Here is a 12895-nt window from a genome sequence, read left to right on the forward strand (position 1 = left end):
AATACATACATACATGTGTGTATGTGCTGTGTATACACACCTACACAAATATATATGTGTAGTATGCATTGTCTTTGTTTCATCCAACAATAAGTTGCAAGTTTTCCGATCTGCGCAATAGTTCAACATATTGATGATGATGAGGTGCATTAAAACATTGTTATCGCATTCGTACTTGTAATGTGGCAATAAATAGGCAATAATACTAGCAAAAAAACATTCTTTGGCATGAAGTGCAGTAATTTAATGCGATACTCTAATTTATAAGGCAACTCAATGGGTAGTAATCTGCTAGATTACTGCGGTACATTGTTAGAGTTCTGGTAGTCGATACATCTTTGTAGTGGTTGCTATGCATTTTGGCCATAACATACAATGTAATGCTGCTGAGCCCAACTCAAAGACCCATTTTTCATCTTCATGTACATGAGAATGAATGATAATGGATTTGGAATCTGAAAGCCTAATTTCCCAAAGAGATGTCGGCATAATGCCACTTGGTAGTAAAGCATATTTCACTTATATACATATGTAGAATTCAACTGAAACAAGAAATCAGTAAAATATTTCTTACGGTAGCTATTACACGGAGTCCAGAAAAATATTATAATATTATTTCTTTAGAACAAAACATGTGTTGGTTCCATGCATTTATCTAACCCTACTTTGCTTAATTCAGGGTCAATTTGTGAAGCTTAAAAGCGACGATTCGCCCGCTTGTCTAAAAATTTTTGGCGTTGATAGTACTAATAAAGAAGAAAAAGAAAAAGCAAATTTATGTATTGGCTTGGAATTTGTAGACAACTTTTTGAATAAGATATTTTTTTCTGGCTCATTACTCAGTATTCAGCTAATAGCAGAAGCTTAGAGATCATTTGTTATGCAAGGAAAAATATATGGAAAACTAAATTAGGCATTGGCGTTCTTGTATTGATCAGGCAACTATTTACTGATTATTATTATATGATAAATCTTTACTAAATTTTCTTTATTTGAATTTTTTTTTGTCTTTTTATGAATTTCAAAACGATCCGATGTTATATTATTACAAAATTCCATCTATAATTTTTAAATTTTTTTTCTAGGTATTTGCTTTTTTTATTTTAGCTCAGTACAGCATTTATATAAATTAATCTCGATCTTCACCCTATTTCATACGCAATAAAAAACTTTAGGTTGAAGCAAATATAAATTTTTATTGATCTGGCAGTAACTATGGACCCAAACTCAATTTTAATCTTCATGCATCTTCCATGGTTTCTAAAGCTAAAGGCGCACTTAGTTTTGTTAAACGCTGGTTTAAATAATTTAGAGATCCGCTTATTACGAAAATACTTTTTACATCTTTGGTTAGGCCTATATTGGAGTATGAATATGATATGAAAACCTAGATATCAATTAAAACTTATGAATCGATCTACGTTTGCTGGTCGTAGAGGAATGCTTTGTATAATACTTCTTGTAAAGCTTATGAATGGGCCAGCCTGTAGACCATCTCTGCTGTCTGATATTAATTTTAACATCTCCATTCGCTTATCCACGCAGTTGAGACTTTTACTTTTAAAATTTTCAAGAACAAATTTTGAGTTAAGCGAACCATTGCGAGGTTATATATCACGGTTTCCATTCTCATTCCAGCACTTTTGATATAACAGACTCACTTTTTTCCATTAAAAAAACTCGCTCTTCCCTTTTGTAACTAACAGCTAAGCGTTTGCGGATTGTGCAATTATAATTTTTATAATAATACTTTATTAGTACCAAAATGGGTGTGTTGTAGAATATACACTTCTTGAGAGAAAGTCTTGCGTCAAAAGATCACCGCTAAAAGGTGGTTCTGAGACAGTTTATTCAACCTATTGGCTCTCAAAACAAACTATCAACAAAACTTTTAGAATATGAGTGAAGATTTCGATATTATCCAGCCTATAATTCCTAAATAAATACTAATTTATTACATCATTTCATAAGCAATTTCGGAGTTTTAAATATTTTAAATATTGGGTAGTCGCGAAAGTCTTTTCGTATTTCTAATTAAGCTTTAACCTATTTCTTTTTTTTAGTTATGATAATAAATAAATAAAAAATTATATACCATTTTGGTCGACCTCTGTTTGCCCATTTTTCCGCTAGAAACAAAACTATCATCAGTGTAATTGGAAACTTCAAAATTTCCAGAACGGGAGCGAGCGAACCACAGTTGTACTACACGAACTGATACAGCACCGTCTCCGTAAACTTCACAAATTTCATGCTTTGTTATTTTACCAAACGACGAGTAAATATAGACATTTATATCTAGAAAACTGAACTAGAAAAACGGCGAGTATATTTTTCACGGTTGGAATTCTGCGGAAGGTATTTCTTGGTCTCTTATAGGCAGGACTGCCGAGAGGGTAAAAGTGTTTCTAATAATTCATATTTTTTAACCATCTTCCCACTTACTACGTTTCTTTGAAGAATAAGTCAAACACGACGTATTTTTTATATTTTCATCACCTATGTGTTGATGTTGGGTGGAACAAACTTGTCTAGTACAATTTCGAAAGCCAACAATATATAAATCAAACAAAAAAAATCTAGAAATTTTCAGTCAAAAAAACATTTTACTAAATATGTGTATGAATTTGACAGACTTGACAGTTAATAAGAGTATGGAAACATTTCATTGAAACATTTTTTATCTATCTAATTAATAGAAAAATAGCACATTTCAAATCTATTGTGATAAAGTTTTTGAAAATGCTGTTTAAAATCCGCCAATCATCAATTATTTGGAACTTAGAACTGAGCTTTTGGACAACTTCTTGGCGAATTCGGCTGAGCAGAGTGTAGCTGGTTCTAAAATTCCACTCTGTGAAGAGTATGATCGAACAAATTTTTTTATTCTTGCTAAGCTGCTAAGCAAATGTTTACCATTTGTAAGAGAAACCGGTAAAATGCAAAATATTCTTAAAGTGAAGAAAAAAATTTTCCTAGAAAGTAGGTCTTAATTCAAAAAATAAGACCAAACTATTGTTTACTATTTATATTCATGAGAATGTTGAGTTCATGTAATAAATAATTAAGGACAGCATTGAGTCCCACCTTCACCTTTATTCTTGAAGGACTAAAAATTCGATCTTTGGAATTGTGCTAGTCAGTTGAACCTTATCTCCTACGAGGGTCCAGTGCTTCTCCGATATATTTAAATACCCAATTCAAACAACATCTCAACGGACACCCAAGAAGCCTATATGTAATTCGATCATAATTGCTAAATGGATATTAAAAGCCTCAATTTACTTTGATAGAATAGAGAAAATAATTAAAAATGCGTCAACTCAAAGACGACAACTTCAACTAAGCCAGAGTCAGCGCAGTAAAAACCGAAGCTGTAAAATTAAACGATTTATTTGACTAAGTGAAATACTTTGCGCCAAAAGCAGGCACACATACGCACACAATGATGATGAAAAAGGAAAAATACTTATGCAAGTTGAAAAGAAATTTCTCAAATTTCAAAGCAAGCGTAAAAGTTAATTTTCCAAGCAAACAAACAGACTGTAAACCACGCAGATGAGTGCCGCCAAAATGTGGATTAAGAATACGGCCTGCAAAGGTAAGCCGAACACCGCTGCCGGGCGGAGGGTCGGTGATTAAAAGCTACTACAAACAAAAAGGTGAGCTAAAAGTTATAAAGAGAGCGGGAGGTGGGGAGAGAGAGAAAGAGGGCACACTGGTGTGCAGCGGGTACGGTGTGCACGCTTGTTGGCATGACGCTGGTCACAAAAATAATGAAAGCAGGACTTGAAATAATTACGCTTGAGAAATTGTCAATAAAGTAATTTGCCTTTTGGCATTTGTCCTTGCCGGCTACCGACTGCCGTGGCAGGCACATAGCTGCATATGTGTTGTGCAGACACACATACAGTGATATATATACACACATATATATGGTTTTGTGTTTTTGCGGCTGTGTTTGTATGTGTTTGTGCGCACATTTACCGCATTTACCTTTATGGCATGTAAATTTGTGACTGTGTCAAGTAAATGAAGGACTTACGAAATGAAATAATTCAGTTTAGCAGCTGGGGAGCGTAGAAAGAAGGTACTATGAACACACACGAATATACACATACAAACACAAAAGCCTTCTGAAATGTAGAGGCCAGTCTTTGCGAGCGCTTAGAATACTTTCTGCTGGTGTTAGTGCAACAACTTTATATATGTATGTATGTTTAGGTATATATGTGTATGTATTGACAAAATTCACTTAAAAATAAATAGCAAAACAAAGGCTGGTAAAAATCCTTAACGAAATAAGTAAAAAATGTTGAAAAAAATAAAAAATAGTGAGAGCGCGGCGAATTTGAGCGGTTGCTTTAGGCGCACAGACGGCGCTTGCTGCGTCTGTCGCAGAATATCGCTCACCCTTGCAGCGCAGGATTTCCACTTGCGCTTTGTGCCAGCGAAATAATTACAGCGACTTACTATATAAAAATGCACACAAACGTTTTTTTATTATAACAAAATTTTTTTCATGAACAAAAATATTAAAAAGTAAAATTGTGTCAGTAGTTGCCACAAAGTGGAAAAGATTCCAAAAAAATATAAAAATAATGGCTTTAAATATTTATTAAAATATCTGCTGCAACCTTGTGCGGCACACACACATGCATACGCCAACATACTTTCACACACACTAAGACACATTTTCCTGAGCGCTTAAGTGCGCTGCCGCGCAACGCGTAATTAAAGCATAAGAGTCACATAATTGAAATAACTGTGCTTAAGATTTCATTCCACTTGTTCGTACGTCGTGATTGTGGTCGTCGTCGTCGGCAGCGTCTTCTTCGTAGTCGTCGCTTTCGTTCTTTTATGACGGCGTTTGCTTTGGCAACATCGTTATTATGAGATGTCCTTGATTATATGCGATGTGCTCGCGTGTAAGCCAAATGACATAAAAAGACATCAACGGTCCAACCAACAAATATTTGAATATGTGCACATGTACGAGTATGTGTCTATGTAAGTGCAATATAGAAAATAAATATTCAGCTTAATGTGCAACCACATGTAAACATGTTTTACTTGAACTCGAAGCCTTGGAATATAGCTATGTAATTTCTTATGTAAAGGGTGTCGTTTTCAGAACAATTTTTCTCTCAAATGAATAACAAATAAATTAATAAAATTTAAAAGTAATTGGGTTTGTATAAGATTTAGGGCATATCGGTGCATAGTACCTGCCTTATGATGCCAGTGACATGCCAAAGTTTGGTTTCCAACTATACTCTTATAAGCATAGACTATTAACTGTAAATCTGTGTCTGCTGTATGATGATCTAAAACGTCAGCGCAATTAACTTCGAGAGCTGACGTGTCTTAGAAAGGCTTTGTCTATAACTAAACACTTTCTTTGTATGTATTTAATAATAGTATACCATATTAGAATTCAAAATATAATTTCAGCGGCAGCGGAGTTGATCTTCCTATTTTCTCATCTGGTGCTACTAATTTAAAATTATATGATTTTCTACTTTTAATACAATTTAGACAACTTTTATTATATCTACACTCACATGTATATATTTTTTAGTATATTCGTATGTTGTAGCAGCAACCGCTTCCCTTATACTGTCATAATCCAAATATTTTCTAAGTGCCTTTAAGCACAGCAATGTTGAGCTTACCTGAAAATGAAAAGAAAATTTGTTAAATTTTGGCTACAAATGCATATACAAGGAGATTGAAATTAGTACAAGGTGCTTTCCAAAGTAAACAGGACTTAAAAAAAAAACAATCCATGATCCAAATCATCCTGTTAATGATTAATCAAAAGAAGTTTTAATTTAGAGAATTAAATTTTAAAGCAATGTTAATAAGATTTGTTGAACAAACAGTAATTTATTGGCAAATATCGAAACTATCATAAATGAAAGTTCATAAATTAAAGAAAGTTTTTTAATTCCATATACCGAGTTGAGGAATAACTAAACACATTTCAATACCAATTATAACCATTATAATTAATAATTGCAAATAGAGATTGTTTTCGCATTTGCTTACTTTGAATTCTAGTCATCGTCTTAATTACTCCAGAGCACTGATCGCCTAAATTAGATATTTAAATTAAAAAAAAAAAATTTTAACTCTTTAACCCAAAATTTGTGGATTTCTAAAACTTCGATTATTAACTTTAATTCCAGTTTTTGAAATTCAAGTTAAATTTTATTATATTTTCATTCAGCTGCTGGGATTAAAAATTTTACATCTTACTTTTAGTCAAAAAATTTTGAATTGAAAATCCTGCTTGTACATAAATCATCTACAAAATATAGTATATATAAAGCAAATAAATGTCAACAAAATATACCAAAATTGAGCAAAATATTATTTTCCGTGAACTTCAAAATTATTCTCGAGTATTTTTTGTGTAAAAAGGCGTAACAATATTTCAAGTGTAAAATTGTCTGGTTTAATTTAACAAATTTAACACGTGATCGAATTTAATTCTGTCTCGACTATTTGCACAGTTCTAATTAACGCGATCGATTTCTCTTGCTTCAAGATTGCAACATTCTAGCTTGTCTTTCGTGTGAATTTTGTATGAAATTAACAATTAGCATATGCTTCCTATCTTTTCTAAATTTTCTTCTAATTTTGGTACAACAGTGTATAAATTTCTGCGAATTTGCTTCAATTATGCTTTTCGAATGAAATATGACGTCACAAAGGAATAAATTTTCATTGGAAAAACAAATGAGAACTATCGCTCAGCAACCTAGTAGCAAAAACAATAATATATGCATTAATTATAAATAACCATTTTTGTTAGAATCGCGGTTTCCAAAACGAATTCCAATAGGTTAGCAAATTTCGAAATTTTGTATTCGTGTGAAAGTACATTCGATGCCATTATGTACTGAATCTTCTCTTTTAATTTTTTTCAATTTTTTTTTTAATTTTTCTAAATAATTTGTTACTTAAAAAAATGGTTTATATGCCTATTCAGTCGATGTATTTGTTAGTATTAAATCAATCACTGAGCCAAAAATCGGAGGATTACCATCGATAGCAAAAATTGTTCGTTATTTAATTTGATCGCGTGATCCCCGAACGGACGAAACCTATTGAGGAAGGTAGAGAATATAACAAAAGTTACAATTTAATTGAGCTTCGTCGGCAGGTTGAGTCTTTAACGGTAAAAATTAACGCATCTCATTTTCTTGAAAACTACAATTTCTACGAAAAAAGTTTAATGGCAGTGTTGTAGGTAATAAAATGTTTCGAAACCTTCCTTTTAACACGTTTTCCACATAACTAATAAACTCTGTGGAATATATACATAGTGAGAATAACCGAGGTTTAGCCTTTTAGTGACGCAAAAATAACTTTCCTATCCTTTTTGGCTGTAATTTAAAAAAAAAATGAAAAAGTTTGATTCTGCTTGTGGATTATGTTTATTTGGTCTTTTAAAATTTTTTACATCAAGTCGAGAATATGATATCATGTAAATGGTATCATGTGGCCGCCGCCACAGTTGATTGTCCTTTGAGCCCTTTTTATGGCATTTTCCATCACTTTGGCCAGAACTTGCGGCGATAGGTCCTCACTTTCTTGACGGATATCGTCTTTAAGAGCCGCAAGAGTCCGAGGCTTGTTGACAAAAGCCCAAGACTTCAAAAAGCCCCACAAAAAGAAGTCTGGAGCGGTCAAATAAGGCGATCTTGCTGGCCAGTGCAAATCGCCAAAACGGGAGATTAGACGCCCGGGGAACGCATCCTTCAGCATATCGGTTGTGGCACGAGCAGTGTGTGCCGTTGCATCGTAGTGTTGGAACCACATGTTTTCCAATCCCAATTCATCAAGTTGCGGCAAAAAGAACTTATTGATCATTGCTCTGTACCGCTCAAGACTCAAAGTAGCCGCTTGGCCCGCGACTTCGAAGAAAAAAGGTCCGATGACTCCTCCAGCGAAAACAGCACACCATACAGTGACTTTGAGCGAGTGTAATGGCTCTTCGTGGGTTGCACGCCGATTTTCAGTGCCCCAGAAGCGAAAGTTCTGCTTGTTTACGTACCCGTTAAAATGGAAATGGGCCTCATCACTCATGATTATTTTTGATGAAAAATCATCTTCCCCTTTGTGGTGATTAAGGATGGCTTGAGCATATGTTAGACGCGATTGGCGGTCAGCAGCTAACAGCTGATGCACCGTCTGGACTTTGTACGGAAACATCTTCAAATATTGTACCAAAATTCGTTGTAAACACCGTCGACTGATATCCGCTTGCGTGGCACGTCATCTGGTTGATGTCGACGGCGCTTCCATGGCATCCTCGGCAACAGCAGCAATATTCTCTGCAAAACGGCTGTTTCGGGTTTTACCATGCCTGGCAGCATCTCGTGTTGTGCTAGTCTCTTCAAGACGAGCGGCTAAACGTCGCAGTGTTCCACCAGTAGGCTTCGGACGGCGACGAAATCTGCGACGAAATTCACGTTGTGACAAAGTCACCGACCGATTAATGCTCAAATAAATAATCACCAATAACCCGCGTTCTGGAGCAGTGTAGCGTACTATTGTTTATTTACGTGTATTTTGCATGTGTTTACTACACAAATGTCAAAACAAAACCGACATTAGAGGTTAATTGCAAAATGTATGGCATCTTCTGATAGGAGGATTACTTTTGCGCCATCCTGTATAAGCAATTGCAAAAATAAACTCTAAATAATCAAAGGGAAATCTCCTACGAGGATTGCCTTTTATATTTCGCGATTAGAGAACAAAAACAAATATTAATCAACGAAAATCGCTTAATTGTTTTCAGAATTTTCTTAATAAAGTTCTATACACTTTTATTATCATAGTTTTTTTTTTACGAATAGGAATAAAAAGAAGTCATTCGGTGCCAGGTCAAGACTTTGTGGTGAATTACTCATCAAATCGATGTTTTGAGTGCTCAAAAACGCAGTGGTTTCAGTCGATGTGTGAGAGCTAGCATTATGGTGGTGAAAATTGATCCGTCTTCGGCGGTTGGTTTGCTTGACTGCTTGAAAGACAACTGGTAAATAAAAGGTTGTATACTACTCCGAATTTACTTTGCTCGGTTGCTCAAGTGGTATGATTCCAAATTATCCAGTATTTCAATAATAACAGGCAACCATTTGCTTGGAGGTGCTCCGTTTGCGAACAATTTTTCTTGAATTCAGCTCATCTAGAAGAACTCATAGAGTAGAGACTGCCGGTACAGCAACGAATTTGGAGCACCTTCAATTCGTCTTGGAGTGATCTACGGCCTTTGAATTTAACATATCAACGACAAACACTGATTCATGAAGGAGATTTATCGAATATCGTATTTGTCAAATCCATTTTTTTGGCCGAGAAGAACTGTAAAGTTGTGGGTAGCCACATTGCAACTCAAGCATTAAGTAGTTTAATTATGTGAGATAGTTTTATCTTAGCGAATTACTCCCTTAAACAGTTGTCGGATAATTGCTTACCCTTTATATTATATCCAAATACTGCACAATTTTGAGGCTGCTATTAAGCAGAGAATACTGTAGCAGTTATGGAAACTAGTTGTTGTATGCAAAAATCTATTTTCAAACCGGAAAGTCTGTTTTTATTGCTGTAAATGCCATTTTGGTAATCATCAGATTGCAGTGCAGCCATGGTGACACATGCAAATACACACACACGCTTACACACATACAAGCATATATTACCAAAATAAATATAATTGACGCAAAAAACACATTTAATGCAGTTCAATGAATACAAACAATGGCATAAAAGATTTCGCTGGCATGTCTATCAAATATTTGAGCTGAATAAACTGAAATGTGAAATTACTAAAATGACGGTGCAGGCTACAAAAACAAAAAAACGAGGCAAAAGGACACAAAAAGCGCTTGTAACAGCAGCGCGTTTTGTACGGTGCAGGGAAATAGCACGCGCAGCTAAAATCAACAAAGCGCTGACAGCCCTGAGTGATAACATGCGAGCGTCAAACCGCTGATCTGGCGCGATGCAAGCATGTGTGCTGCACTTCTATGCGTCAGTATGTTTGAGTATGTGTGTGTCTGTTGCAAATGTGAGCAGCTGTGGCCTGGCGGCGTTTAAACGCTACCGTGAAATAAATTCAAGGAACTCAAAAAATAGTAAAAATAAAATTTCTACACGTACACACACACACAGCCGCAGAAGGCACGTTGCAGGCGGAAGACAAAAAATTAGCAAAAAACTGTTAAATTGCTGTTGAAATGCCGTTGTTTACGAGTAAATCCACAATCGCTGTGCTGCCAAGCGTGCACGCTGCTGCTTCGTGTGTGCGCAGTCGTGTGTGCGGCAGACCGCGCTGCCTGCCCGCGCGCCAGCAATGGCCAGAGTAGCAGCCGGTGCAACGGTGCGTATACTTAACAATTTTTTCGCGCTTACATGCAATCGGCGAATTTTTCAGGTTTTTTTCTCAACGCCTCCACTTTTCCCTTCGCATTTGCTGCTCACGAAATAGACGCGCAAATGCACGTTACGTGAAATATCTTGGCACTTTTCTGTTTGTCCTCCCCGCAGCTGGCGCACGCATGTGTGCGTGGCGCTATTTGCATTCGTCAATGCCCATTGATGTGTGCGTGTATGCCAATGGTTTTGCTTCTGGTATGGCAATAAAAAATGTAAAAAAATCAAATAAAATAAAAGGAGTAGGCTAAGCTGCTTCTTGTTGTTGTTGCTTTGTTGAAGTTTACTTGCGTGTGGGCAAGAAAAATGTTGACTGAGTTAAAAAAGGCTGTGTGCCCCTTCCAATTGTGCATTGTTGCCTCCACTTGCGCTCCTTTTCTCTCCTTTTTCAGCGTATTTGCATTTGCTTGTGTGTGGCCCGTACGGCGTTGAGTATTGCTAATGTTCGTGTATGAAATCGGTCGGCTGCCTATTCGGTCTAGTGTTTGATTTTGTTCGTTTGTCGTTGTTACTGCCTGATGTTTGCCATTGCCATTGTTTACTTTGCCGCCGCTGCTGCAGTGTTAACTTTGTTTTGTTGTAAGCTAACGGCTTTTTGGGAATTTTTTCAAAGCCTCATATTGGTATTTCCCTCCTTTTCAACCGTGGTTTGTTTTAAAGCTATGTGTACCCATATAAACTTATATTTTTCTTGCCTATTTGTTTTCTTGCCGCCATTTTTATTGAACTGGTGCCCGCATATGTTCACATCAAACAATACGTGCCAATTGCAGCCCATCAAGTTCTGTGTACAGTCGTAAATTGTTGTTCGTTTTAAAGCGCAAACAAAGGGCTTGTGATAGCTGGTGACCTTTTTGTACCCATGAACAATGCTTTGGGCAAGGATATCGCAACTAATGTCCCTTAATGCAGTGGAGGGGATATACAAAAGTTGAATATACGAATAATATGATTAATAAAATAAACATATTTATTGAAGTCTCTCAGGCTATATAAGCAGAATATTTTGAAAATTTAGTTATGCAGAGAAAAATCTGAAAAAATCAAAAGTGTGTAACATCAATTTGATTGATGGGATCAGTTTTCAAAGCCTAGAGAATTTCAGAGTGACAAATTTCATCAACAATAAAAATATTACAAGCGATTATACTCATGTGGTAAAAAGTGAGGCCAGTGCAATAATAAATTTTTAATATGTATAAGGGAAATAACTTATGTCTATAATTTTATCCGAGCTAAAGTTGCTTGATGAAATCTCGAAATTGCATATGTGTATGTACATATAAAAGAAAAAATTACTAACAACCAAATGTGAACTTCAGTTTGATTTTTATTTTCTGTGACGATTATTTAAAGAGAAATTGAGGCACCAATTGTTTTTTATACGAAACCATTAAATTCTTTTATTTTTCCAAGAAACATCGTGAGAGATACACCGATGATCGTAAACTGTTTCGTTCAAATTTAAATTGATAAATAATAAAATATGAATAATCAGCTTGAGGCCAAGACTGGGATTCAATATGCATAAGGTTATTTACTATTTTCAAAGTTATTAAAAAATCTTCCAAACTGTGTTGATTGCGCCTTGCTGACTAAAATATGTATGGTATGCCCCTACATTGACCTACGACTGTTAATAAAAATTAAAATACTTTTTCTTCTCCAAAATGACATTATTCAGAACCAGAAGACTAGAGGATCGTTATAGGGAGAAATACAAATATATAATATAAAAAAAGCAGAAAACAAAAAAACGTTGAATTCGATTGCATCTTTCTCAAACGCATTTCCTTTAAAATAAAGGGTATAAAAATATCCTTATTTTGATTTCTATCACCCAGCTATCAGTTGTAGTGTTCCGATTTAAAAAGTTTTCTCCGAAATTTTAGCGAAGCTTTGAATAGCAGTATTTGCCAATTTTTTTCATGATACATTGTCAACTCCCACAAATGAGCAGCTTCGTGGTGAGGAAGGCATATGTTCAAAATTTCAATCGAAATCTCTAAACTGGGAGTCTAATTCGTCATGCTAATGAAATATATACGTATTTATACTTCAGTCCCATTATAAAATTTCCTTGGAAATACCCTAAAAAAAATTCCCTGAAAATTTGAGTCCTTAATATTAACATTTCGGACTGGACCAAAGCATGTAAAATTTTCCATTGAAACTACACGACAATCGTGATTTTTTATCTTTAAATTTCTATAGCTCAGAGGTATTTTGTGGCATTGCATTGACTTTAGACGCATATTCTTCAGCATTTTACACTCTATAAAAGTCTCATTACAACAAAGACGTAACTCACACCGCAGAGGTAGTACGGGGCTCTATACCGGATTTTTCCACGAATTTCGCATTTTTTTGTATATATCTCGTAAATGACAAGAGCTATAAAAAAAATGTCCAGGCAAAACTTGTAAGAAATTTTATTTCCTACAAA

General features: G+C 35.2%; 1 protein-coding gene across 1 annotated transcript in view; it reads right to left on the reverse strand.

The window, feature by feature from the left end:
- LOC120776321 (nucleolysin TIA-1-like) overlaps positions 1-12895 on the reverse strand; it is a 333892-nt gene that overhangs the window by 268445 nt on the left and 52552 nt on the right. The gene's annotated exons all lie outside the window — the stretch shown is intronic.

Source organism: Bactrocera tryoni, chromosome 1, assembly GCF_016617805.1.
Source record: "Bactrocera tryoni isolate S06 chromosome 1, CSIRO_BtryS06_freeze2, whole genome shotgun sequence".
NCBI classification, from domain to species: domain Eukaryota; kingdom Metazoa; phylum Arthropoda; class Insecta; order Diptera; family Tephritidae; genus Bactrocera; species Bactrocera tryoni.